General features: G+C 51.8%; 1 protein-coding gene across 2 annotated transcripts in view; it reads left to right on the forward strand.

The window, feature by feature from the left end:
- The window catches only part of sulf1 (sulfatase 1), a 423,430-nt gene that overhangs the window by 187,484 nt on the left and 209,256 nt on the right, over window positions 1-26,690 (forward strand). Inside the window, exon 1 of one of the 2 annotated variants that reach the window (XM_078217098.1) lies at window positions 8,768-8,810. The exons of the other annotated variant lie outside the window; for it this stretch is intronic. The gene's annotated coding sequence lies outside the window, so the exon portion shown is untranslated. Of the gene's footprint in view, window positions 1-8,767; window positions 8,811-26,690 lie in introns of those variants that run through there. 2 annotated transcript variants of the gene reach the window in all.

Raw genomic sequence — 26,690 nt, forward strand, 5'->3', positions numbered from 1 at the left:
AAGGACCCTTAGCGAACAGTTGCAGTGCTTCTTGTATATTGTGCACACTGTTGTCCCTGTGGGTCAGTGGTCAAGGAATGATTAATAGGACCTATCCCTGGAGGCTGGGTTTCTTCCCAAATTACTCCCAAAAAAATCCTACAAGCCTTATTGGGTACAATGATCCTGACTTGGCAAGCCCCAAAAAGCTTACCCATTCTCTATGATGTTAAACCCCACTCATGTGCAGTACTCTTGCACATATTTGATGGATTCAGAACTATGGCCCTAGTCAACAGGCACCCAAGCTCTTTGGACATGGGTATTGGGAGGTTGGAGAGTGTCTGCATTCCATCATCCTTGGATTGTTGGTAGGTTGACATGGTGGCTCTTTGGCAGTGTAATGGATTTCTATGCATGTCAGGTGCCTGGCTGACCAAATATGTATTCTACATTTCTCTTCCTTTTGTACAACTTTTGATCTTAAATTTAATATAAAGAATGTTCTCGTCTTACTTTTGTGTGAATTCCTTGATCTTTGACTATTTTATTCTGTTCTCAAACCTACCTAGAGCTAAATGCTGTTGATTCCTCATTCCTCCCTATCAAACATTCATGGAAGTTGCAACACAGAAACAAGCCATTCAGCCCAATCAGTCAGTCAGTGTTAATCCACTGCCTGAGAAAATATTCATAATTACATTTACCTGCCTTGTTCCCATAGTTTAATCTGCTTTTGCCATGTTGCTATCTAACCGATTTTCTGTCTATTCTCATTGCTGCATTATATTTATGATTCAGCTGTCTTTTGATTTTAATCACTTTCCCTGTCTATGTGTTCCTCTCTTTTTGCTTTCCTCTCTTTCTTCATCTCGAGGTATGTTTTTGTCAACATTATTTCAATTTGTACCCTGCATATTGCTGCTAGTTTTTAACTTGCAATTTGATGTGACACTCCAAAAGTATGGGTAATAGGTATTCCGTACTACTAGATACCATCACCACCATTCTGCTGGACTAACTGGATCAGAGGACACGTCCCATATTCTCCCCACAAAACTGCAGGGCTCAGGCATGGAAACATACTTTCTTCATGAAATTATTAGAGTTACATATGTAAAAGAATACATCTCTGTGTAGTGTGTTACATGATTACATGGTGACATCATCATTTGGGAGATATGCCCTCTCTTCCATCCTGGACTCCAAGCAAGCAATACCTATTTAATGAAGTCCCACCAACTGGTTAAATAACCCACTGTTATTTATTGTTAAGACCATAAGACCATAAGACATAGGAGCGGAAGTAAGGCCATTCGGCCCATCGAGTCCACTCCACCATTCAATCATGGTTGATTTCAACTCCATTTACCCGCTCTCTCCCCATAGCCCTTAATTCCTCGAGAAATCAAGAATTTATCAATTTCTGTCTTGAAGACGCTCAACGTCTCGGCCTCCACAGCCCTCTGTGGCAATGAATTCCACAGACCCACCACTCTCTGGCTGAAGAAATTTCTCCTCATCTCTGTTCTAAAGTGACTCCCTTTTATTCTAAGGCTGTGCCCCCGCGTCCTAGTCTCCCCTGTTAATGGAAACAACTTCCCTACGTCCATCCTATCTAAGCCGTTCATTATCTTGTAAGTTTCTATCAGATCTCCCCTCAACCTCCTAAACTCCAATGAATATAATCCCACGATCCTCAGACGTTCATCGTATGTCAGGCCTACCATTCCTGGGATCATCCGTGTGAATCTCCGCTGGACCCGCTCCAGTGCCAGTATGTCCTTCCTGAGGTGTGGGGCCCAAAATTGCTCACAGTACTCCAAATGGGGCCTAACCAGTGCTTTATAAAGCCTCAGAAGTACATCCCTGCTTTTGTATTCCAAGCCTCTTGAGATAAATGACAACATTACATTTGCTTTCTTAATTACGGACTCAACCTGCAAGTTTACCTTTAGAGAATCCTGGACTAGGACTCCCAAGTCCCTTTGCACTTTAGCATTATTGTTGCTGTTAATGTGAGCTGACCACTTTAGTATGCAACAGTAAAAGACAAAATTGGCGATCAAGATGGTTTTCCAGCAAAAATAGTCAGAAGAAACAATTCAGTCATGGACCTTGAGTCAAGGAGACCACCCCACCATCGATTGAAGTGTGGTAAATCTGACCATTGGAAATGGGCTTTTAGACTTTGCTAAGGGTGTACATAATTTTTTAAATGGACAAAGAGACTGTTCCTTGAACGTGACTCCAGGAGCACTTGGAGAGTGGGAGGCAGGAAAAGAAAACATTTTTTCAGCCCACACGTCGATAGTAATATTAGTTGATTAACACAATCGGTGGGCTCAAAATCTCTGAGAAAATCAGCATAGTAAGAAAATAAGAGAGTAGACTGTGTAAAAACAAGTTTACTTACCAAAGCTGGGGGTCTTTTCCAGCTACATTCCTTCAAACGTGACGGGCTGCAGCATCAGGTCCTCAAACTCAGTGAGAGAAAGAAAGTGAAATCCTGCATTTGAAGAAGCAACTGCTCAAAAAGGAAAACAAAATGTAATAGCAACCAAGAGTAAGCTGAATTAAAGCTGAAATCTCCTCTTTCAGATTCCTTGTGAAATGACATCATTAGCTGCCCTTTTTATATCAGAAACTGTATAAAGTGTATTAAACACTAAATGAAAACTTTTTAACGAAACACCAAAGAAATAATACAAATTCAATTGGAAAAGAAAAGAAATTAGAGGGGAGGAAAATTTAAAGAAAGTATTGCAACTATTCGCAGACATCTTTAACCTTTCCTTACACCGATCAGAGGTCACTATCTGCTTCAAGAAGATGACCATTATCACTGTACCAAAGAAAAGCCAGGCATCGTGTGCTTAATGACTATTGCCTGGTGGGTCTGACATCCATCATTATGAAGTGCTTCGAAAGGTTAGTCATGGCACAGTCAATTCTTGATTTGATTTATTATTGTCACATGTATTAGTATACAGTGAAAACTATTGTTTCTTGCATGCTATGCAGACAAAGCATACCTGTTCATAGAGAAGGAAAGGAGAGAGTGCAGAATGTAGTGTTACAGTCATAGCTAGGGTGTAGAGAAAGATCAATTTAGTGCGAGGTAGGTCCATTCAAAAGTCTGATGACAGCAGGGAAGAAGCTGTTCTTGAGTCGGTTGGTACGTGACCTCAAGACTTTTGTATCTTTTTCCTGACAGAAGAAGGTGAAAGAGAGCATGTCCTGGGTGCATGAGGTCCTTAATTATGCTGGCTCCTTTTCTGAGGCAGTGGGAAGTGTAGACAGAGCCAGTAGATGGGAGGCTGGTTTGAGTGATGGGCCGGGCTGCATTCACGACCCTTTGTAGTTTCTTGCAGTCTTGGGCAGAGCAGGAGCCATACCAAGCTGTGATAAAACCAGAAAGAATGCTTTCTATGGTGCATCTGTAAAGGTTGGTGAGAGTCGTAGCGGACATGCCAAATTTCCTTAGTCTTCTGAGAAAATAGAGACGGTGTGCTTTCTTAACTGTAGTGTCGGCACGGGGGACCAAAGCAGGTTGTTGGTGATCTGGGCACTTAAAAACCTGAAGTTCGCAACCATTTCTACTTCATCTCCATTAATGTAGACAGGGGCATGTCCTCCACTATGCTTCCTGAAGTCAATGACCATCTCCTTCATTTTGTTGATATTGAGGGAGAGATTATTGTCAGCGCACCAGTTCACCGGGTTCTCTCTCATTCCTATACTCTGTCTCGTCATTGTTTGAGGTCTGACCCACTATGCTGGTGTCATCAGCAAACTTGAAAATCAAGTTGGAGAGGAATTTGGCCACACAGTCATAGGTATATATGGAGTATAGTAAGGAGCTGAGGACTCAGCCTTGTGGGACCAGTGTTGAGGATGATCGTGGAAGAGGTGTTGTTGCCTATCCTTACTGACTGTGGGTCTGTGGATCAGGAAGTTCAGAATCCAGTCGCAGAGAGAGGAGCCAAGGCCCAGACAACGGAGTTTGGAGATGAGTTTCGTAGGAATAATAGAGTTGAAGGCTGAGCTGTAGTCAATAAATAGGAGTCTGACATAGGTATCCTTGTTATCTAGGTATTCCAGGGAGTACCAGGAAGATGGCATTTGCTGTTGACCTGTTGCTGTGGTAGGCGAAATGTAGTAGACCCAGACAATCTGGGAGGCTGGAATTGATTTGTGCAATGACTAACCTTTCAAAGCACTTCATAATGATGGATGTCAGAGCCACCGGACGATAATCATTAAGGCACACTGCTTGGCTTTTCTTTAGGTTAGGGTTAATCTGGGCTCCCAGCATGTTGGAACCACTACAGTGCGCCTATCGCCGCAGGTTCACAGCAGACGCCATCTCCCTGGCCCTACACTGAACCCTGGAACACCTATGTCAGACTCCTATCTATTGACTACAGCTCAGCCTTCAACACCATTATTCCAACAAACTCAACTCCGAACTCCGTGGCTTAGAGCTTGGCTCCTCCCGTTGTGACTGGTTCCTAGACTTCCTAACCCACAGACCACAATCAGTAAGGACAGGCAACAACACCTCCTCCACGATTATCCGCAACACCAGTGCTCCGCAAAGCTGTGGCCACAGCCCTTTACGATACTCCTTATACACCTCTGACTATATGGCCAAATTCCCCTCCAACTCGATTTTCAAGTTTGTTGATGACACCACCATAGTGGGTTGGATCTCAAACAATGATGAGATGGCGTACAGGAAAGAGAAAGAGAATCTGGCGAATTGGTGCAACGACAATTATCTCTCCCTCAAGTCAGTAAAAGGAAAGAGATAATCATTGACTTCAGAAAGCGCAGTAGAGGATATGCCCCGTCTACATCAACAGGGATGAAGTGGAAATGGTCGAGAGCTTCAAGTTTCTAGGTGTCCAGATCATCACCAACCTGTCCTAGTCCCTCCACGAGCCCACCAATGCCCCTACTTTCTCAGGAGGCTAAGGAATTTTGGCATGTCCGTTACAACTCTCTCCAACTTTTACATAGAAAGCACCATAGAAAGCATCCTTTCCAGATGTATCACAACTTGGAATGGCTCCAGCTCTGAGAAAGACCGCAAGAAACTACAAAGGGTTGTGAACATAGCCCAGTCCATCACGCAAACCAGCCTCCCATCCATTGACTCTGTCTACACTTCCCGCTGCCTCGGAAAAGCAGCCAGCATAATCAAGGACCCTACACAGGGCATCTCTCTTCCAGCTTCTTCCATTGGGAAAAAGAGACAAAGGTCTGAGGACACGTACCAACCGACTCAACAGCTTCTTCCTTGCTGTCATCAGACTTTTGAATGACCTACCTTATATTAAGTTGATCTTTCTCTACACCCTAGCTATGACTGTAACACTATATTCTGCACTCTCTCCTTTCCTTCTCTATGAATGGTATGTTTTGTCTGTATAGCATGCAAGAAGCAATACTTTTCACTGTATCCCAATACATATGACAATAAATCAAATCAAATTAAGAACAGGTAACTGCAGTGGCGGGAAATGGTGACGCTATGGAATCATTTGATCAGAATGCTGAATCATAGACTACCTAAGAAGAAAGATTTCAATATTACCTTGTTGCTAGCAGGATAATGGATGAAATTAAAGTAGCAATTTTCCTGAATGTAATAGAGTGGAAAACCTTCACTCTATTACAAAGTCTTATCTATCCCGCCAAGCCTGGTAGAATCATTTACGAGGAATTGACTAAGACCCTTGAAGAACACTTCGCACCCAAACCTTTAACCATGGCGGAGAGATTCAAATTTCATTGGAACCAAATAGAAGGTTAAAATATTCCACAATGTGTAGCCATATTACAGGAACTAGTAAAGAGTTGTGAGTTTGCCCCGACCCTCAAAAACACGCTGCGAGACATATTTGTTTGTGAACTTTGAAATGAAGCAAATCAAAGACGATTGCTCACCAAACATTCTATCACTAAAACTTGCTTTTGAGATTGCAGTGTCCACGGAACTAGTCACTAAAGAAGCTTCCCAAATCGGAGCTGGTGCAAAAGTACGCAAGATGATACTGAGAAAAGAAAATCTCTCAACACGCAAGCATGCCATAGATGTGCCCAGATGAGGCATTCACCACAGGAATGCTGGTGTCAAGAAAACAAATGTTGTCATTGTGGCAAGAAAGGTCACACAACAAAGTGTCGGACCAGAGAGAATCTTCAAACGTCGAAGATGGGTAAACGCAAGAACACACCCAAATCTACAAAAAAGAGGTGATAGAATAACCAAAGACAGTGAAAATTTCCAGGAAGACACGATGGGCGGAATTTTATGAGAATGATTCTAAGTATCCAGCCAGGGTGAAAAAGGGAGAGTTGCAAATCCGTTTTTTGGGCGAGTTTGTATGCCCAATCTTGTGCACATCATGCATGAAAAAAGTGGCTAGACCATTTCTAGCTGCTACAGGCAGTGGGTGGGGCTTAATTCACCAGCCAGCAGCAGAGGGAGCTATTGCACATGCGCAGACAGAATTCCACGCATGCGCTATAGCAGCAGCAGAGGTCTGATGGGGAGAGAGCAAGCTTTCAGGCCTCTGCTGCTGGAGCCAGCCTCAACCAACTGCAACACCCTCCCCCACTCCGCCCCGCCCCCCCGGCAATTGCTGGGGCTCATGGCCGATTGTGAGCCCTGCGCAGTCCGGAAATGTTAGCCACACCATCCAGACCAATCATGCCTCCCTTCCCTCACCCCACCCCCCCACACCACCGAACACAGGCAGAGTGACAGCAGCACCTCCTCCCTCACCCCATCTCGGAGATGCAGAGCAGTGGGCAGTGTCCAGGTGCCCAGAGGGCATTACTGAGATGCCAAGCTGGCAGTGCCAAGATGCCAGGCTGGCACTACCCAAGGGGCACCACTTGCCCTTGGCCTCCTGTGGGGCCTAAATGGCCTGTGGTTCTGCTGGCGAGGACAACATGACTGTTTCCTGTTCATGGGGACAGGTGTTTTCCTCACCGGAGAGAACGTCTCCTGGCGACGCCATAAAGGCAAATGAGTCCGGACAATTCAGCGTCAGGCTTGCTGATGCCATTTAAATTTGCATTAAAATAAATCTAAATAATTTATTCAGCCTCTCGCTGGAAATGGGTGAGAGGCTGACCGCGCCGGAAATCCGGCTCCCGTAAGATCGCGAGAGCCGTGAAATCGGACGTGATCCTGATTTCTCAGCTGTCGCATGATTTTACGGCTCCACCCATCGATGAGCGGGACGAACGGGTAAAATTCCAGCCGATGTCTACGGAGATCAAAGAACTAAAACTTAGTGTATTTTCAGTGCAAGGTGATGCAGAGATTAGGGGTCTATCCAAAACGGAGAGATTTTGGAGGAGGCACACAGATCGAATCCCCACTTCAAAAAGAGAATTTGCAGAGTCAGTTCCTGAAAGACCAACATCTGATGCTTGAGGTTTGGGAATCTTTGAAGCTATGATCATTAAGTTGAATGCAGATTCTACACCAGTTGAACTAACAGCATCTGTAGAAGCTGAAGAAGAACCAATTTTATCAGATGGGTCAAGTGGTGAACAGATTATCGAGAACATGAAAGCAAAGACTCCTGAATGATGGATTCTGCCTAAGTGGAACCAATGTCTACTTAAAGGATTCTTGTACTATTGTATATATACAAAGGAAAATAATTATTAGTCATAGTATTCATGGTTAAATAACCCACTGTGTGGCAACCTTTTCATTCTTTTATCTTGACTGTTAAAGTGAGCTGACCACTTTAGTATACTACAATTAGACTATTCGAAATAAAATATTAAAAGTAAAATAATGTGCTCAAAGAACGTGTGCATTTATTATTGTGGGTCAAGATGCACATGGCAATGGTTCACTACAATGGCAGGAAGCCTTCTGATAGGGCTAAAGAAATACTGTTAGCTGGGGTTGGAGCTATAAGCTGTAGGAAATAAGCAAGAGAAAAGTGAGAGTAACCTCCAAACCTGAAATATTTTAAATGAGAATCTTGGGTGTTGGATCAAAGCAAATCTGACTTTTTAACGTTGTTTAGTCTGTGCTCACACTGATGATCCCCACTTAATGCCCAAATTTGCTGCTTAAGAAAAATGTTGATACAAATTTTGTAAAACTCCTGCCTTAGTTCAGTGTGATGCACTTTTTCATTCGCTGATCTCACAGTACTGTGCCATGGAAATCTCTGTACACAGGAAGGAAATGGATACTTAAGAAATATGCCACTGTAGTGGATCAGATAAACAGTGCTGAATTCAGGAAGCACTTGCAGATGTTCAAAAAAGCAAACTTTGACTTAATTGGGTGCAGATACTGTGGAATAGGATTGCACTTGAAAAGAGCAGGTAATAAATAGGAAGCCGCGTAATAGCTGTAGAGCTGTATTTCACATGATGTGGACGAGCTCCAGTTAGAAATCGTTCGAAGGGGCACTCGTGCCTGTGCAAGAAGCTGTTGCTTTGATAAAACAGTGTAAACTAAATGGAAGTATGGAGCACTGCGATGACAGCTAGATAGTAAAGTGGAGCATTATTAATGACCTGGTGGGCCACTTGTGGTTTGTGGAATATGAGAGGTATTCGCATTATTGAAGCCCGAGGAGAAAGAATTGTGTTAAATGTCTCCTTCCTGTATTTGTCCTATTATTTTGCTGTATTCTACCCAGTGTTAACTTCTGCTTCAAATTCATGTTGTGGCTTGATTCCAGCAACCAATACTGAGGATAGAAATTGAAACTGTTGTGATGGCTTTGTGTTTTGCAGTGACTTAATAAGCAACCTTGCTGCATTAACCACTCCACTCAGTAAGTAGACTTTTCATTTGCAAGGCTTACCATGTTAATCAATGTACAGATTCAGATTTGAAATGCTTCCTTAAAACAATACAATTTGATTGTTAATTTTATATTTGGGTAAGCAGCGATTTGAAAATATTTCGCTTATTTTGATATCAGCTAACTAAATTTGAATTTTTATCCAGTTCTTGTTGTTATGATTCAGAAAGCATTTCATTTTTGGAGTATGGTATTTTAAAAATGTGAATGCATTCATATTTTCTAAAGATGCTTATTTTAACCAGTTTTTAACTGTATAGTAGTTGTTGTTTTCTTTTGTTTTTATCTAAATATAGAAAGTTCCAAGGTTTTCTCCTTGGTTTCTGCTGAATTAATTGATCTTAGGCTGAGCCTGTCTTGAGTGGTCAGATTGGGGATGGAGAGGGAGGTTAACTCCAATTAATGTCCCATCAACCCATCTGAAAAGTGCATGCATCAAGTTGTTTCACACTGGCACTTGTTAAAATCCCCGAGAATAGCTACAGCAGTGGAGGCCATTTGGCCCATCATGTCCTTGCCAGTTCTCTACAAAAGCAACTCGGCTGGTTCCAATCCTGTACTCTTTGCCTGCAGCCCTACAAATTTTATGTCCTCTGATAGGAATCCAATTCCCTTTGAAAGTCCACAACTAAGTCTGTTTCCACCACATTCAGACAATGCATTCCAGATTTGAACCACTTGCTGTGTCAAACATTTTTTCCTATGTTGCCTTTCTTTTGTGCCCCATGCTGCATAAGCAGCAAGTGATGGACAATTAAACAACTCATTAGATGAGGAGCCTCCACAAGTAACTCCATCTTCAATGATGGAGGAGCCCAGCACATCAGTGCAAAATATAAGGCATTTGCCACAATCCTCAACCAGAAGTGCCAAGTAGGATGATCCTACAGAGGTCCTCTGAATTGTAGCTGTCTGTCTTCAGCCAATTTGATTTACTCCATGTGATATCAATAAATGGCTAAAGGTACCAGATACTGCAAAGGCTATGTGCCCTGACAATATTCCGCAATAGTAATGAAGACTTATGCTCCAGAACTTGCCATATCCTTAGCCAAGCTGTTCTGGTACAGCTACAACATTGGCATCTACCCAGCAATATGGAAAATTGCCCAGGTATGTCCTGTATACAAGAAACAGGACAAATTCAACCAGTCAATTACCGTCCCATCGGTCTCACTAATATAGTGATGGAAGAGGTCATCGACATTGCTATCAAACTACATTTGCTTACCTATGATCTGCTCACTGGCGCTCAGTTTGGGTTTTGCCAGGGCACTCAGCTTCTGATCTCATTACAGCCTTGGGCTTATAAATGGCAAGTAACATTCGCACCACACAAGTACTAGGCAGGGACTGCCTCCAGCAAGAGAGAATTTAACCATCATTGATATTAGTGGCATTACCATCAATGAATCCTCCACTGTCAACATCCTGGAGGTTACCATTGACCAGAAACTGAACTGGACTAGCCACAAAAATACTGTGGCTACAAGAGCAGGTCAGTGACTTGGAATCATGCGGCAAGTAACTCATCTCCTGACTTCCAAAGTCTGTACACAGTCTACAAGGCACTATTGAGGTGTGTGATGATATACTCTTCCCTTACCTGGATGATTGCAGCTCTCAGGACAGCACTCAAGATGTTTGACACCATGCAGGGCAAAGCAGCTCACTTGATGGGCGTTCCATCCACAAACATTCACTCCCTTGACCACTGATGCACATTAGCAGCAGTGTGTACTATCTACAAAATGCACTGAAAGAACTCACCAAGGTGCCTTAGACAGCATCTTCCAAACTTACGACCACCACCATCTAGAAGGACAATGGCAGCAGATATGTTCCTTCACCATCACTGGGTCAAAATCTCCCTAACAGCATTGTGGGCATACCCTGGGACTCTCTCCCTACCAGCACTGTGGGAATGTAGCAGCTCAAGAAAGCAGCAGATCACCACCATCTCAAGGGAAATTAGGGCAATAAACGGGCAATAAATGTTGGCCTTGGTAGCGATTCCCACATCCCTTCTCTCTCACACGCACAAAAGACACACACAGACACGCACACACTGTCTCTTGAACATATTCTTTCTTTTTCAAACAAAGTCCCAGTTTCACACACCTCCCAGCAGTGAGCCTCTTCTTCTCGCAGCCCAGGCCCAGCAGTCCAGCCTCTTCCAATGCCAGACCCCACAGCGTTCTCTCTCCCCGGGAGCCACAGCGTTGCTCTCTCCCCGGGACCCACAGCATTCTCTCTCCCAGGGACTCACAGCGTTCTCTCTCTCCGGGACTCACAGCGTTCTCTCTCCCCGGGACCCACAGCGTTCTCTCTCCCCGGGACTCACAGCATTCTCTCTCCCCAGGACCCACAGCGTTCTCTCTCCGCGGGACCCACAGCATTCTCTCTCCCCTGGACCCACAGCATTCTCTCTCCCCGGGACCCACAGCGTTCTCTCTCCCCGGACCCACAGTGTTCTCTCTCCCCGGGATCCACAGCGTTCTCTCTCCCCGGGATCCACAGCGTTCTCTCTCCCCGGACCCAAAGGGTTCTCTCTCCCCAGGACCCACAGCGTTCTCTCTCCCCGGGATCGACAGCGTTCTCTCTCCCCGGACCCACAGGGCTCTCTCTCCCCGGGAGCCACAGCGTTCTTTCCAGGACCCACAGCGTTCTCTCTCCCCAGGACCCACAGTGTTCTCTCTCCCCGGACCCACAGCATTCTCTCTCCCCGGACCCACAGGGCTCTCTCTCCCCAGGACCCACAGCATTCTCTCTCCCTGTGACCCACAGTGTTCTCTCTCCCTGGGACCCACAGCATTCCCTCACCCCGGGACCCACAGCATTCTCTCTCCCCGGGACCCACAGCTTTCTCTCTCCCCGGGACACAGAGCGTTCTCTCTCCCCAGGACCCACAGCGTTCTCTCTCCCCGGGAGCCACAGTGTTCTCTCTCCCCGGGACCCACAGCTTTCTCTCTCCCCGGTACTCACAGCGTTCTCTCTCCCCACGACCCACAGCGTTCTCTCTCCGCGGGACCCACAGCGTTCTCTCTCCCCGGGACCCACAGCGTTCTCTCTCCCCGGGATCCACAGCGTTCTGTCTCCCCGGGACCCACAGCGTTCTCTCTCCCCGGACCCCACAGCGTTCTCTCTCCCCGGGACTCACAGCATTCTCTCTCCCCAGGACCCACAGCATTCTCTCTGTCCGGGACCCACAGCATTCTCTCTGTCCGGGACCCACAGCATTCTCTCTGTCCGGGACCCACAGCATTCTCTCTGTCCGGGACCCACAGCGTTCTCTCTCCCTGGGACCCACAGCGTTCTCTCTCCCCGGGACCCACAGTGTTCTCTCTCCCCGGACCCACAGTGTTCTCTCTCCCCGGGATCCACAGCGTTCTCTCTCCCTGGGATCCACAGCGTTCTCTCTCCCCGGACCCAAAAGGTTCTCTCTCCCCGGGACCCACAGCGTTCTCTCTCCCCGGACCCACAGTGTTCTCTCTCCCCGGGATCCACAGCGTTCTCTCTCCCCGGGATCCACAGCGTTCTCTCTCCCCGGACCCACAGGGCTCTCTCTCCCCGGGAGCCACAGCGTTCTTTACGGGACCCACAGCGTTCTCTCTCCCCAGGACCCACAGTGTTCTCTCTCCCCGGACCCACAGCATTCTCTCTCCCCGGACCCACAGGGCTCTCTCTCCCCAGGACCCACAGCATTCTCTCTCCCTGTGACCCACAGTGTTCTCTCTCCCTGGGACCCACAGCATTCCCTCACCCCGGGACCCACAGCATTCTCTCTCCCCGGGACCCACAGCTTTCTCTCTCCCCGGGACTCACAGCGTTCTCTCTCCCCAGGACCCACAGCGTTCTCTCTCCCCGGGAGCCACAGCTTTCTCTCTCCCCGGGAGCCACAGTGTTCTCTCTCCCCGGGACCCACAGCTTTCTCTCTCCCCGGGACTCACAGCGTTCTCTCTCCCCAGGACCCACAGCGTTCTCTCTCCCCGGGACCCACAGCGTTCTCTCTCCCTGGGACCCACAGCGTTCTCTCTCCCCGGGATCCACAGCGTTCTGTCTCCCCGGGACCCACAGCGTTCTCTCTCCCCGGACCCCACAGGGTTCTCTCTCCCCGGGACTTACAGCATTCTCTCTCCCCAGGACCCACAGCATTCTCTCTGTCCGGGACCCACAGCATTCTCTCTGTCCGGGACCCACAGCATTCTCTCTGTCCGGGACCCACAGCATTCTCTTTGTCCGGGACCCACAGCGTTCTCTCTCCCTGGGACCCACAGCGTTCTCTCTCCCCGGGAGCCACAGCGTTCTCTCTCCCCGGACCCATAGCGTTCTCTCTCCCCGGACCCACAGTGTTCTCTCTCCCCGGGACCCACAGCGTTCTCTCTCCCTGGGAACCACAGTGTTCTCTCTCCCCGGGACTCACAGTGTTCTCCCTCCCCGGGACTCACAGCGTTCTCTCTCCCCGGGACTCACAGCATTCTCTCTGTCCGGGACCCACAGCGTTCTCTCTGCCCGGGAGCCACAGCGTTGCTCTCTCCCCGGACCCACAGCGTTCTCTCTCCCCGGGAGCCACAGCGTTGCTCTCTCCCCGGACCCACAGCGTTCTCTCTCCCCGGGAGCCACAGCGTTGCTCTCTCCCCGGGACCCACAGCATTCCCTCTCCCCGGGACCCACAGCGTTCTCTCTCCCCGGGAGCCACAGCGTTGCTCTCTCCCCGGGACCCACAGCATTCTCTCTCCCCGGGACTCACAGCGTTGCTCTCTCCCCGGGACTCACAGCATTCTCTCTCCCCAGGACCCACAGCGTTCTCTCTCCGCGGGACCCACAGCGTTCTCTCTCCCCGGGACCCACAGCGTTCTCTCTCCCCGGGATCCACAGCGTTCTGTCTCCCCGGGACCCACAGCGTTCTCTCTCCCCGGACCCCACAGCGTTCTCTCTCCCCGGGACTCACAGCATTCTCTCTCCCCAGGACCCACAGCATTCTCCCTGTCCGGGACCCACAGCATTCTCTCTGTCCGGGACCCACAGCATTCTCTCTGTCCGGGACCCACAGCATTCTCTCTGTCCGGGACCCACAGCGTTCTCTCTCCCTGGGACCCACAGCGTTCTCTCTCCCCGGGACCCACAGTGTTCTCTCTCCCCGGACCCACAGTGTTCTCTCTCCCCGGGATCCACAGCGTTCTCTCTCCCTGGGATCCACAGCGTTCTCTCTCCCCGGACCCAAAAGGTTCTCTCTCCCCGGGACCCACAGCGTTCTCTCTCCCCGGACCCACAGTGTTCTCTCTCCCCGGGATCCACAGCGTTCTCTCTCCCCGGGATCCACAGCGTTCTCTCTCCCCGGACCCACAGGGCTCTCTCTCCCCGGGAGCCACAGCGTTCTTTACGGGACCCACAGCGTTCTCTCTCCCCAGGACCCACAGTGTTCTCTCTCCCCGGACCCACAGCATTCTCTCTCCCCGGACCCACAGGGCTCTCTCTCCCCAGGACCCACAGCATTCTCTCTCCCTGTGACCCACAGTGTTCTCTCTCCCTGGGACCCACAGCATTCCCTCACCCCGGGACCCACAGCATTCTCTCTCCCCGGGACCCACAGCTTTCTCTCTCCCCGGGACTCACAGCGTTCTCTCTCCCCAGGACCCACAGCGTTCTCTCTCCCCGGGAGCCACAGCTTTCTCTCTCCCCGGGAGCCACAGTGTTCTCTCTCCCCGGGACCCACAGCTTTCTCTCTCCCCGGGACTCACAGCGTTCTCTCTCCCCAGGACCCACAGCGTTCTCTCTCCCCGGGACCCACAGCGTTCTCTCTCCCTGGGACCCACAGCGTTCTCTCTCCCCGGGATCCACAGCGTTCTGTCTCCCCGGGACCCACAGCGTTCTCTCTCCCCGGACCCCACAGGGTTCTCTCTCCCCGGGACTCACAGCATTCTCTCTCCCCAGGACCCACAGCATTCTCTCTGTCCGGGACCCACAGCATTCTCTCTGTCCGGGACCCACAGCATTCTCTCTGTCCGGGACCCACAGCATTCTCTTTGTCCGGGACCCACAGCGTTCTCTCTCCCTGGGACCCACAGCGTTCTCTCTCCCCGGGAGCCACAGCGTTCTCTCTCCCCGGACCCATAGCGTTCTCTCTCCCCGGACCCACAGTGTTCTCTCTCCCCGGGACCCACAGCGTTCTCTCTCCCTGGGACCCACAGTGTTCTCTCTCCCCGGGACTCACAGTGTTCTCCCTCCCCGGGACTCACAGCGTTCTCTCTCCCCGGGACTTACAGCATTCTCTCTGTCCGGGACCCACAGCGTTCTCTCTGCCCGGGAGCCACAGCGTTGCTCTCTCCCCGGACCCACAGCGTTCTCTCTCCCCGGGAGCCACAGCGTTGCTCTCTCCCCGGACCCACAGCGTTCTCTCTCCCCGGGAGCCACAGCGTTGCTCTCTCCCCGGGACCCACAGCATTCCCTCTCCCCGGGACCCACAGCGTTCTCTCTCCCCGGGAGCCACAGCGTTGCTCTCTCCCCGGGACCCACAGCATTCTCTCTCCCCGGGACTCACAGCGTTGCTCTCTCCCCGGGACTCACAGCATTCTCTCTCCCCAGGACCCACAGCGTTCTCTCTCCGCGGGACCCACAGCGTTCTCTCTCCCCGGGACCCACAGCGTTCTCTCTCCCCGGGATCCACAGCGTTCTGTCTCCCCGGGACCCACAGCGTTCTCTCTCCCCGGACCCCACAGCGTTCTCTCTCCCCGGGACTCACAGCATTCTCTCTCCCCAGGACCCACAGCATTCTCTCTGTCCGGGACCCACAGCATTCTCTCTGTCCGGGACCCACAGCATTCTCTCTGTCCGGGACCCACAGCATTCTCTCTGTCCGGGACCCACAGCGTTCTCTCTCCCTGGGACCCACAGCGTTCTCTCTCCCCGGGACCCACAGCGTTCTCTCTCCCCGGACCCACAGTGTTCTCTCTCCCCGGGATCCACAGCGTTCTCTCTCCCCGGGATCCACAGCGTTCTCTCTCCACGGACCCAAAGGGTTCTCTCTCCCCGGGACCCACAGCATTCTCTCTCCCCGGACCCACAGTGTTCTCTCTCCCCGGGATCCACAGCGTTCTCACTCCCCGGGATCCACAGCGTTCTCTCTCCCCGGACCCACAGGGCTCTCTCTCCCCGGGAGCCACAGCGTTCTTTCCGGGACCCACAGCGTTCTCTCTCCCCAGGACCCACAGTGTTCTCTCTCCCCGGACCCACAGCATTCTCTCTCCCCGGACCCACAGGGCTCTCTCTCCCCAGGACCCACAGCATTCTCTCTCCCTGTGACCCACAGTGTTCTCTCTCCCTGGGACCCACAGCATTCCCTCACCCCGGGACCCACAGCATTCTCTCTCCCCGGGACCCACAGCTTTCTCTCTCCCCGGGACTCACAGCGTTCTCTCTCCCCAGGACCCACAGCGTTCTCTCTCCCCGGGAGCCACAGCGTTCTCTCTCCCCGGGAGCCACAGTGTTCTCTCTCCCCAGGACCCACAGCTTTCTCTCTCCCCGGGACTCACAGCGTTCTCTCTCCCCAGGACCCACAGCGTTCTCTCTCCCCGGGACCCACAGCGTTCTCTCTCCCCGGGACCCACAGCGTTCTCTCTCCCCGGGATCCACAGCGTTCTGTCTCCCCGGGACCCACAGCGTTCTCTCTCCCCAGACCCCACAGCGTTCTCTCTCCCCGGGACTCACAGCATTCTCTCTCCCCAGGACCCACAGCATTCTCTCTGTCCGGGACCCACAGCATTCTCTCTGTCCGGGACCCACAGCATTCTCTCTGTCCGGGACCCACAGCATTCTCTCTGTCCGGGACCCACAGTGTTCTCTCTCCCTGGGACCCACAGCGTTCTCTCTCCCCGGGAGCCACAGCGTTCTCTCTCCCCGGACCCACAGCGTTCTCTCTCCCCGGACCCACAGTGTTCTCTCTCCCCGGGACCCACAGCGTTCTCTCTCCCTGGGACCCACAGCGTTCTCTCTCCCCGGACCCACAGCATTCTCTCTCCCTGGGACTCACAGCGTTCTCTCTCCCTGGGACCCACAGCGTTCTCTCTCCCCGGGAGCCACAGCGTTGCTCTCTCCCCGGACTCACAGCGTTCTCTCTCCCTGGGACCCACAGCATTCTCTCTCCCCGGGACTCACAGCGTTCTCTCTCCCTGGGACCCACAGCGTTCTCTCTCCCCGGGACTCACAGTGTTCTCTCTCCCCGGGACTCACAGCGTTCTCTCTCCCCGGGACTCACAGCATTCTCTCTGTCCGGGACCCACAGCATTGCTCTCTCCCTGGACCCACAGCGTTCTCTCTCCCCGGGAGCCACAGCGTTGCTCTCTCCCCGGACCCACAGCGTTCTCTCTCCCAGGGAGCCACAGCGTTGCTCTCTCCCCGGGACCCACAGCATTCCCTCTCCCCGGGACCCACAGCGTTCTCTCTCCCCGGGAGCCACAGCGTTGCTCTCTCCCCGGGACCCACAGCATTCTCTCTCCCCGGGACTCACAGTGTTCTCTCTCCCCGGGACTCACAGCATTCTCTCTGTCCGGGACCCACAGCATTCTCTCTCCCCGGGACTCACAGCGTTCTCTCTCCCCGGGACTCACAGCGTTCTCTCTCTCCAGGACCCACAGCTTTCTCTCTCCCCAGGACCCACAGCGTTCTCTCTCCCCGGAACCCACAGCGTTCTCTCTCCCCGGGACCCACAGCGTTCTCTCTCCCCGGACCCCACAGCGTTCTCTCTCCACGGGACCCACAGCGTTCTCTCTCCCCAGGACCCACAGCGTTCTTGCTCCCCGGGACCCACAGCGTTCTCTCTCCCCGGGACCCACATTATTCTCTCTCCCTGGAACCCACAGCGTTCTCTCTCCCCGGGACCCACAGCGTTCTCTCTCCCCGGGACCCACAGCGTTCTCTCTCCACGGGACCCACAGCGTTCTCTCTCCCCAGGACCCACAGCGTTCTTGCTCCCCGGGACCCACAGCATTCTCTCTCCCCGGGACCCACAGCGTTCTCTCTCCCCGGGACCCACAGCGTTCTCTCTCCCCAGGACCCACAGCGTTCTCTCTCCCCGGGACCCACAGCATTCTCTCTCCCCGGGACCCACATTGTTCTCTCTCCCTGGAACCCACAGCGTTCTCTCTCCCTGGAACCCACAGCGTTCTCTCTCCCTGGGACCCACAGCGTTCTCTCTCCCTGTGACCCACAGCGTTCTCTCTCCCCGTGACCCACAGCGTTCTCTCTCCCTGGGACCCACAGCGTTCTCTCTCCCCGGGACTCACAGCATTCTCTCTCCCCAGGACCCACAGCATTCTCTCTCCCCGGGACCCACAGCGTTCTCTCTCCCCGGGACCCACAGCGTTCTCTCTCCCCAGGACCCACAGCGTTCTCTCTCCCCGGGACCCACAGCATTCTCTCTCCCCGGGACCCACATTGTTCTCTCTCCCTGGAACCCACAGCGTTCTCTCTCCCTGGAACCCACAGCGTTCTCTCTCCCTGGGACCCACAGCGTTCTCTCTCCCTGTGACCCACAGCGTTCTCTCTCCCCGTGACCCACAGCGTTCTCTCTCCCCGGACCCCACAGCGTTCTCTCTCCCCGGGACTCACAGCATTCTCTCTCCCCAGGACCCACAGCATTCTCTCTGTCCGGGACCCACAGCATTCTCTCTGTCCGGGACCCACAGCATTCTCTCTGTCCGGGACCCACAGCATTCTCTCTGTCCGGGACCCACAGCGTTCTCTCTCCCTGGGACCCACAGCGTTCTCTCTCCCCGGGACCCACAGCGTTCTCTCTCCCCGGACCCACAGTGTTCTCTCTCCCCGGGATCCACAGCGTTCTCTCTCCCCGGGATCCACAGCGTTCTCTCTCCCCGGACCCAAAGGGTTCTCTCTCCCCGGGACCCACAGCATTCTCTCTCCCCGGACCCACAGTGTTCTCTCTCCCCGGGATCCACAGCGTTCTCACTCCCCGGGATCCACAGCGTTCTCTCTCCCCGGACCCACAGGGCTCTCTCTCCCCGGGAGCCACAGCGTTCTTTCCGGGACCCACAGCGTTCTCTCTCCCCAGGACCCACAGTGTTCTCTCTCCCCGGACCCACAGCATTCTCTCTCCCCGGACCCACAGGGCTCTCTCTCCCCAGGACCCACAGCATTCTCTCTCCCTGTGACCCACAGTGTTCTCTCTCCCTGGGACCCACAGCATTCCCTCACCCCGGGACCCACAGCATTCTCTCTCCCCGGGACCCACAGCTTTCTCTCTCCCCGGGACTCACAGCGTTCTCTCTCCCCAGGACCCACAGCGTTCTCTCTCCCCGGGAGCCACAGCGTTCTCTCTCCCCAGGAGCCACAGTGTTCTCTCTCCCCAGGACCCACAGCTTTCTCTCTCCCCGGGACTCACAGCGTTCTCTCTCCCCAGGACCCACAGCGTTCTCTCTCCCCGGGACCCACAGCGTTCTCTCTCCCCGGGACCCACAGCGTTCTCTCTCCCCGGGATCCACAGCGTTCTGTCTCCCCGGGACCCACAGCGTTCTCTCTCCCCAGACCCCACAGCGTTCTCTCTCCCCGGGACTCACAGCATTCTCTCTCCCCAGGACCCACAGCATTCTCTCTGTCCGGGACCCACAGCATTCTCTCTGTCCGGGACCCACAGCATTCTCTCTGTCCGGGACCCACAGCATTCTCTCTGTTCGGGACCCACAGTGTTCTCTCTCCCTGGGACCCACAGCGTTCTCTCTCCCCGGGAGCCACAGCGTTCTCTCTCCCCGGACCCACAGCGTTCTCTCTCCCCGGACCCACAGCGTTCTCTCTCCCCGGGACCCACAGCGTTCTCTCTCCCTGGGACCCACAGCGTTCTCTCTCCCCGGACCCACAGCATTCTCTCTCCCTGGGACTCACAGCGTTCTCTCTCCCTGGGACCCACAGCGTTCTCTCTCCCCGGGAGCCACAGCGTTGCTCTCTCCCCGGACTCACAGCGTTCTCTCTCCCTGGGACCCACAGCATTCTCTCTCCCCGGGACTCACAGCGTTCTCTCTCCCTGGGACCCACAGCGTTCTCTCTCCCCGGGACGCACAGTGTTCTCTCTCCCCGGGACTCACAGCGTTCTCTCTCCCCGGGACTCACAGCATTCTCTCTGTCCGGGACCCACAGCATTGCTCTCTCCCTGGACCCACAGCGTTCTCTCTCCCCGGGAGCCACAGCGTTGCTCTCTCCCCGGACCCACAGCGTTCTCTCTCCCAGGGAGCCACAGCGTTGCTCTCTCCCCGGGACCCACAGCATTCCCTCTCCCCGGGACCCACAGCGTTCTCTCTCCCCGGGAGCCACAGCGTTGCTCTCTCCCCGGGACCCACAGCATTCTCTCTCCCCGGGACTCACAGTGTTCTCTCTCCCCGGGACTCACAGCATTCTCTCTGTCCGGGACCCACAGCATTCTCTCTCCCCGGGACTCACAGCGTTCTCTCTCCCCGGGACTCACAGCGTTCTCTCTCTCCAGGACCCACAGCTTTCTCTCTCCCCAGGACCCACAGCGTTCTCTCTCCCCGGAACCCACAGCGTTCTCTCTCCCCGGGACCCACAGCGTTCTCTCTCCCCGGACCCCACAGCGTTCTCTCTCCACGGGACCCACAGCGTTCTCTCTCCCCAGGACCCACAGCGTTCTTGCTCCCCGGGACCCACAGCGTTCTCTCTCCCCGGGACCCACATTATTCTCTCTCCCTGGAACCCACAGCGTTCTCTCTCCCCGGGACCCACAGCGTTCTCTCTCCCCGGGACCCACAGCGTTCTCTCTCCACGGGACCCACAGCGTTCTCTCTCCCCAGGACCCACAGCGTTCTTGCTCCCCGGGACCCACAGCATTCTCTCTCCCCGGGACCCACAGCGTTCTCTCTCCCCGGGACCCACAGCGTTCTCCCTCCCCAGGACCCACAGCGTTCTCTCTCCCCGGGACCCACAGCATTCTCTCTCCCCGGGACCCACATTGTTCTCTCTCCCTGGAACCCACAGCGTTCTCTCTCCCTGGAACCCACAGCGTTCTCTCTCCCTGGGACCCACAGCATTCTCTCTCCCTGTGACCCACAGCGTTCTCTCTCCCCGTGACCCACAGCGTTCTCTCTCCCTGGGACCCACAGCGTTCTTGCTCCCCGGGACCCACAGCGTTCTCTCTCACCGGGACCCACAGCGTTCTCTCTCCCCAGGACCCACAGCGTTCTCTCTCCCCAGGACCCACAGTGTTCTCTCTCCCCAGGACCCACAGCGTTCTCTCTCCCCAGGACCCACAGTGTTCTCTCTCCCCAGGACCCACAGCGTTCTCTCTCCCCGGGATCCACAGCGTTCTCTCTCCCCGGACCCACAGGGCTCTCTCTCCCCGGACCCACAGCGTTCTCTCTCCCCGGGAGCCACAGAGTTTAAAAACAGCAAGGTAATGTTGCAGCTGTGTAAGGTGCTGGTGAGGCCACACCTGGAGTACTGTGTACAGTTTTGGTCTCCTTACTTGAGAAAGGATATACTGGCACTGGAGGGGGTGCAGAGGAGATTCACTAGGTTGATTCTGGAGTTGAGAGGATTGGCTTATGAGGAGAGACTGTGTAGACTGGGGCTATACTCATTGGAATTCAGAAGAATGAGGGGAGATCTTATAGAAACATAGAAGATTATGAAGGGAATGGATAAGATAGAAGCAGGGAAGTTGTTTCCACTGGCGGGTGAAACTAGAATTAGGGCAATAGCCTCAAAATAAGGGGAAGCAGATTTAGGACTGAGTTGAGGAGGAAGTTCTTCACACAAAGGGTTGTGAATCTGTGGAATTCCCTGCCCAGTGAAGCAGTTGAGCCTACCTCATTGAATGTTTTTAAGGCAAGGATAGATAAATTTTTGAACAGTAAAGGAATTAAGGGTTATGGTGAGCGGGCGGGTAAGTGGAGCTGAGTCCACAAAAAGATCACCATGATCTTATTGAATGGCGGAGCAGGCTCGAGGGGCCAGATGGCCTACTGCTGTTCCTAGTTCTTATGTTCTTATGTTCTCTCTCCCCGGGACCCACAGCATTCTCTCTGTCCGGGACCCACAGCATTCCCTCACCCTGGGACCCACAGCGTTCTCTCTCTCCGGGACCCACAGCATTCCCTCACCCCGGGACCCACAGCATTCCCTCACCCCGGGACCCACAGTGTTCTCTCTCCCCGGGACCCCCAGCATTCTCTCTCCCTGTGACCCACAGTGTTCTCTCTCCCCGGGACCCACAGCATTCTCTCTCCCTGTGACCCACAGTGTTCTCTCTCCCCGGGACCCACAGCATTCTCTCTCTCCGGGACCCACAGTGTTTTCTCTCCCTGGGACCCACAGTGTTCTCTCTCCCCAGGACCCACAGCATTCTCTCTCTCCGGGACCCACAGCATTCCCTCACCCCGGGACCCACAGCATTCTCTCTCCCAGGGACCCACAGCGTTCTCTCTCCCCGGACCCACAGTGTTCTCTCTCCCCGGGACCCACAGTGTTCTCTCTCCCCGGGACCCACAGCGTTCTCTCTCCCCGGGACCCACAGTGTTCTCTCTCCCTGGGACCCACAGTGTTCTCTCTCCCCAGGACCCACAGCATTCTCTCTCTCCGGGACCCACAGCATTCTCTCTCTCCGGGACCCACAGCATTCTCTCTCCCAGGGACCCACAGCGTTCTCTCTCCCCGGACCCACAGTGTTCTCTCTCCCCTGGACCCACAGCGTTCTCTCTCCCCGGGACCCACAGTGTTCTCTCTCCCCGGGACCCACAGTGTTCTCTCTCCCTGGGACCCACAGTGTTCTCTCTCCCCAGGACCCACAGCATTCCCTCACCCCGGGACCCACAGCATTCTCTCTCCCAGGGACCCACAGCGTTCTCTCTCCCCGGACCCACAGTGTTCTCTCTCCCCTGGACCCACAGCGTTCTCTCTCTCCGGGACCCACAGCATTCTCTCTCTCCGGGACCCACAGCATTCCCTCACCCCGGGACCCACAGCGTTCTCTCTCCCAGGGACCCACAGCGTTCTCTCTCCCCGGACCCACAGTGTTCTCTCTCCCTGGGACCCACAGCGTTCTCTCTCCCCGGACCCACAGTGTTCTCTCTCCCCGGGACCCACAGCGTTCTCTCTCCCTGGGACCCACAGCGTTCTCTCTCCCCTGGACCCACAGCATTCTCTCTCCCCTGGACCCACAGCGTTTTCTCTCCCCAGGACCCACAGCATTCTCTCTCCCCGGGACCCACAGCGTTCTCTCTCCCCGGGACCCACAGCGTTCTCTCTCCCCGGGAGCCACAGCGTTCTCTCTCCCCGGGACCCACAGCGTTCTGTCTCCCCGGGACCCACAGCGTTCTCTCTCCCTGGGACCCACAGCTTATCCACACACTTCTGGTTAGTACTCTTTTGTATGCTGATAGAAGACATACGGATTCTTAGCTGCCAGCCTCTTCTCACACTCTCACTTTGTCTCTCTTCCCCTCCTGTCTCACTTCCCCTCTGAAATTTCAGTATTCTGCCTGATTCTTACTTGCGTAGTCAATCTGACATCTGTCAAAAACCCCTTTTTCTGCTTCATTTTACTTGTAATTCCTTTCATCTTTCAGCAAGCTCTGGCTTTGTTTGTCCTACTTTTCCTCTTTGTGGGAATGTACCTCAACTGTACGCAAAGTATCTGCTTTTTAAAGGCAGTCCACTGTTTCATTACGCTTTTGCCTGCCAATCTTTGATCCCAGTTTGAACCAGATCTGTTCTCACCCAGTTGAAACTAGCTCTCTGCCAATCCAATTAATTATTTTTACCCTGGATTGATCCTTGTCCTTTTCCATAGCTAATCTAAGAAACCGTGATCTGTGTCCCTAAATGTTTCCCTGCTGACACTTGATCCACTTGACCCACCTCATTTGCCAGAATCTGATGTAGCAACACCTCCTTTATTGTTAGAAAATAAACATATTAATCCAGAAAATTCTCTTGAACGCCCTTTGGAAATACTTCCCCCTCACTTCCCTTTACATATTACTAACCCAGTCAATCTCAGTATATACTAGAAATAGAATATAAGAACAGGTGGTAAGATTTCGACAGGTATTTAAACAGGAAAGGAGTAAGTAAAATGAATGGTGGCCCTCTAGAGAGAGACTCTGGGGAACTAATCATGAAGAATAAGGAAATGGCAGATGACCTGAACAGAAACTGTCTTCTGTGGAGAGAATACAAATAACAGCCCAGAAATAAGTGTGATCAAGAGAAGAAAGGGAGAGAGGAATTGAAAACAATTACGTACACCAGGCAAAGAAAGTTTACAAGTCCCAGATCCTGATGGACTTCATCCAAGGTTCTTAAACGAAGTGGCTGCTAAGATAGTAGACACATTGGTTTTAACTTTCCAAAGTGTCTCGATTCTGGAAAGGTCCCATTAAATTGGAGAATAGCAAATATAACTCCTCTATTCGGGAAATGAGGGAGACAGGAAGCAGGAGTTGACGTTTTGAGTCATCATGACTCAGTATGGCTCTGAAGAAGAGTCAGACGGAATGAAACATTGACTGTTTCACACTTCACAGATGCTGCCAGACCTACTGAATGTTTCCAGCATTTTCTCTTTTATTCCAGTTAGCTTGACAGCTTTTGTTGGGAAGTTGCTAGAATCTATTATTATGGAGGTTATAGTGGGACACTTAGAAAATCTCAGTGCAATCAGGCAGAGTCAACATGGTTTTGTGAAAGGGAAATCATGTTTGACTAATTTATTAGAGTTTTTTAAGGAGGTAACATGCACCATGGATAAAGAGGGATCTGTGGATGTGATGTACTTAGATTTCCAGAAGGCATTTGACAAGGTGCCATATCAAAGGTGACTATGTAAGATAAGAGTTCATGGTATAGGGGGTAACATATTGACGTGGGTAGTGGGTTGGTTAGCCAACAGGAAATAGAGAGTAGGCATAAATGAGCCATTTCTAGGTTGGTAAGATGTGATGAGTGGCATGCCACAGGAGTGTTGGAGTCTCAGCTATTTACAATTCATATCAATAACCTGGATGAAGGGATCAAAGATATGGTTGCTAAATTTGCTGATGACACAAAGGTAGGTAGGAAAGTAAGTTTTGAAGAGGGTATACCCCCTATACCATGAACTCTTATCTTACATAGTCACCTTTGATATGGCACCTTGTCAAATGCTTCTGGAAATCAAAGCAACCATATCTTTGATCCCTTCATCCAGGTTATTGATATGAATTGTAAATAGCTGAGACTCCAACACTCCTGTGGCATGCCACTCATCACATCTTACCAACCTAGAAATGGCTCATTTATGCCTACTCTCTATTTCCTGTTGGCTAACCAACCCACTATCCACGTCAATATGTTACCCCCTATACCATGAACTCTTATCTTACATAGTCACCTTTGATATGGCATCTTGTCAAATGCCTTCTGGAAATCTAAGTACATCACATCCACTCTTTATCCATGGTGCATGTTACCTCCTTAAAAAACTCTAATAAATAAGGAGCCTGCAATGGCATATAGATACGTTAAGTGGTGGGCAAAAATTTGGCAGATGGAGAATCATGTGGAAAAATGTGGACTTGTTCACTTCGGCAGGAAGATTAGAAAAGCACTGTATTATTTAAATGGAGTAAGATTGCAGTACTTTAAGGTACAGAGGGATTTGAATATCTTGGTTCATGAATCAAAAAAAGTTAGTATGCAGGTACAGCAAGTGATCAGGAAGGTAAATGGAATTTTGTCATTTATTGCAAGAGGAATGGAATATAAATTTGGGGTGTTTTGCTTCAGTTGTACAGGGTGTTGATGAGACCACATCTGTGTACAGTGTACAGTTTTGGTCTCCTCATTTAAGAAAGGATATAAATGCATTAAAAGCAGTTCAGAGAATGTTCACTCGACTGGTATCTGGGATGGGGGTTTATCTTGGAAAGTTTGGACAGGCTGGCCCTGTATTGTGAGTTTAGAAGATTGAGAGGTGATCGCATTGAAACACATAAGATCCTGAGGTAACTTGACAGCGTGGATGCTGACAGGATGTTTCTCCTTGTTGGGGAAATGAGAACCTGAGGACATAGTTTGAAAAGAGGGGGTCTCCCATTTAAGACCAAGATGAGGAGAATTGTTTTCTCTGAGGTTTGAGAGTCTTTGGAATAGATCTTTCCAGAAAGTGGTGGAGGCGGCTTCACGAAATATTTTTGAGGTAAACGTAGGTAGATTCTTGACCAACAAAGGAGTCAAAGGTCATCATGCGTGGGTGGGAATGTGGAGCTGAGGCTACAATCAGATCAGCAATGATTTTACTGAATAGCGAAGTGGGCTCAACGGGTCAAATGGTCAAATGCTGCTCCTAATTTGTATGTTTGTATAATTAAAACCCATTATCATTACTTTTTGCAACTCTCAGTAAATTTGTTCCGCTATATCTTTCTCGCCAGTTGGTGTCCTGTAGAATACATTCAAAGGCGCATTGGTAGCTCTATTGTTTTTTAACTCTAACCAAATCGATTCTGTCTCTGGCCCCACCAGGACAGCCTCCCTCTCCAGCACTCTTAATATTCTCAATCAATACTGCCACGCCCTGCCTTTCTTTTCTTTCTTCTTTTTCCTGAACACCTTGTATCCAAAAATATTTAGGACCCATTCCTGCCCTTTGTTGAACCAGGTCTCTGTTATAACCACAACCTCATGTTCCTACATGGCTATCTGCGTCTGCAGTCAATAACCTTACTGAACACACTCTGTGCATTTACAGTCCATGCATATAAATGCACAGAGTGTGTTCAATAAGGTTATTGAGCTGCCCTTCTCAAGGGCAACTAGGGATGGGCAATAAATGCTGGCCAGCCAGCGATG

Source organism: Mustelus asterias, chromosome 7, assembly GCF_964213995.1.
Source record: "Mustelus asterias chromosome 7, sMusAst1.hap1.1, whole genome shotgun sequence".
Lineage (NCBI taxonomy): Eukaryota > Metazoa > Chordata > Chondrichthyes > Carcharhiniformes > Triakidae > Mustelus > Mustelus asterias.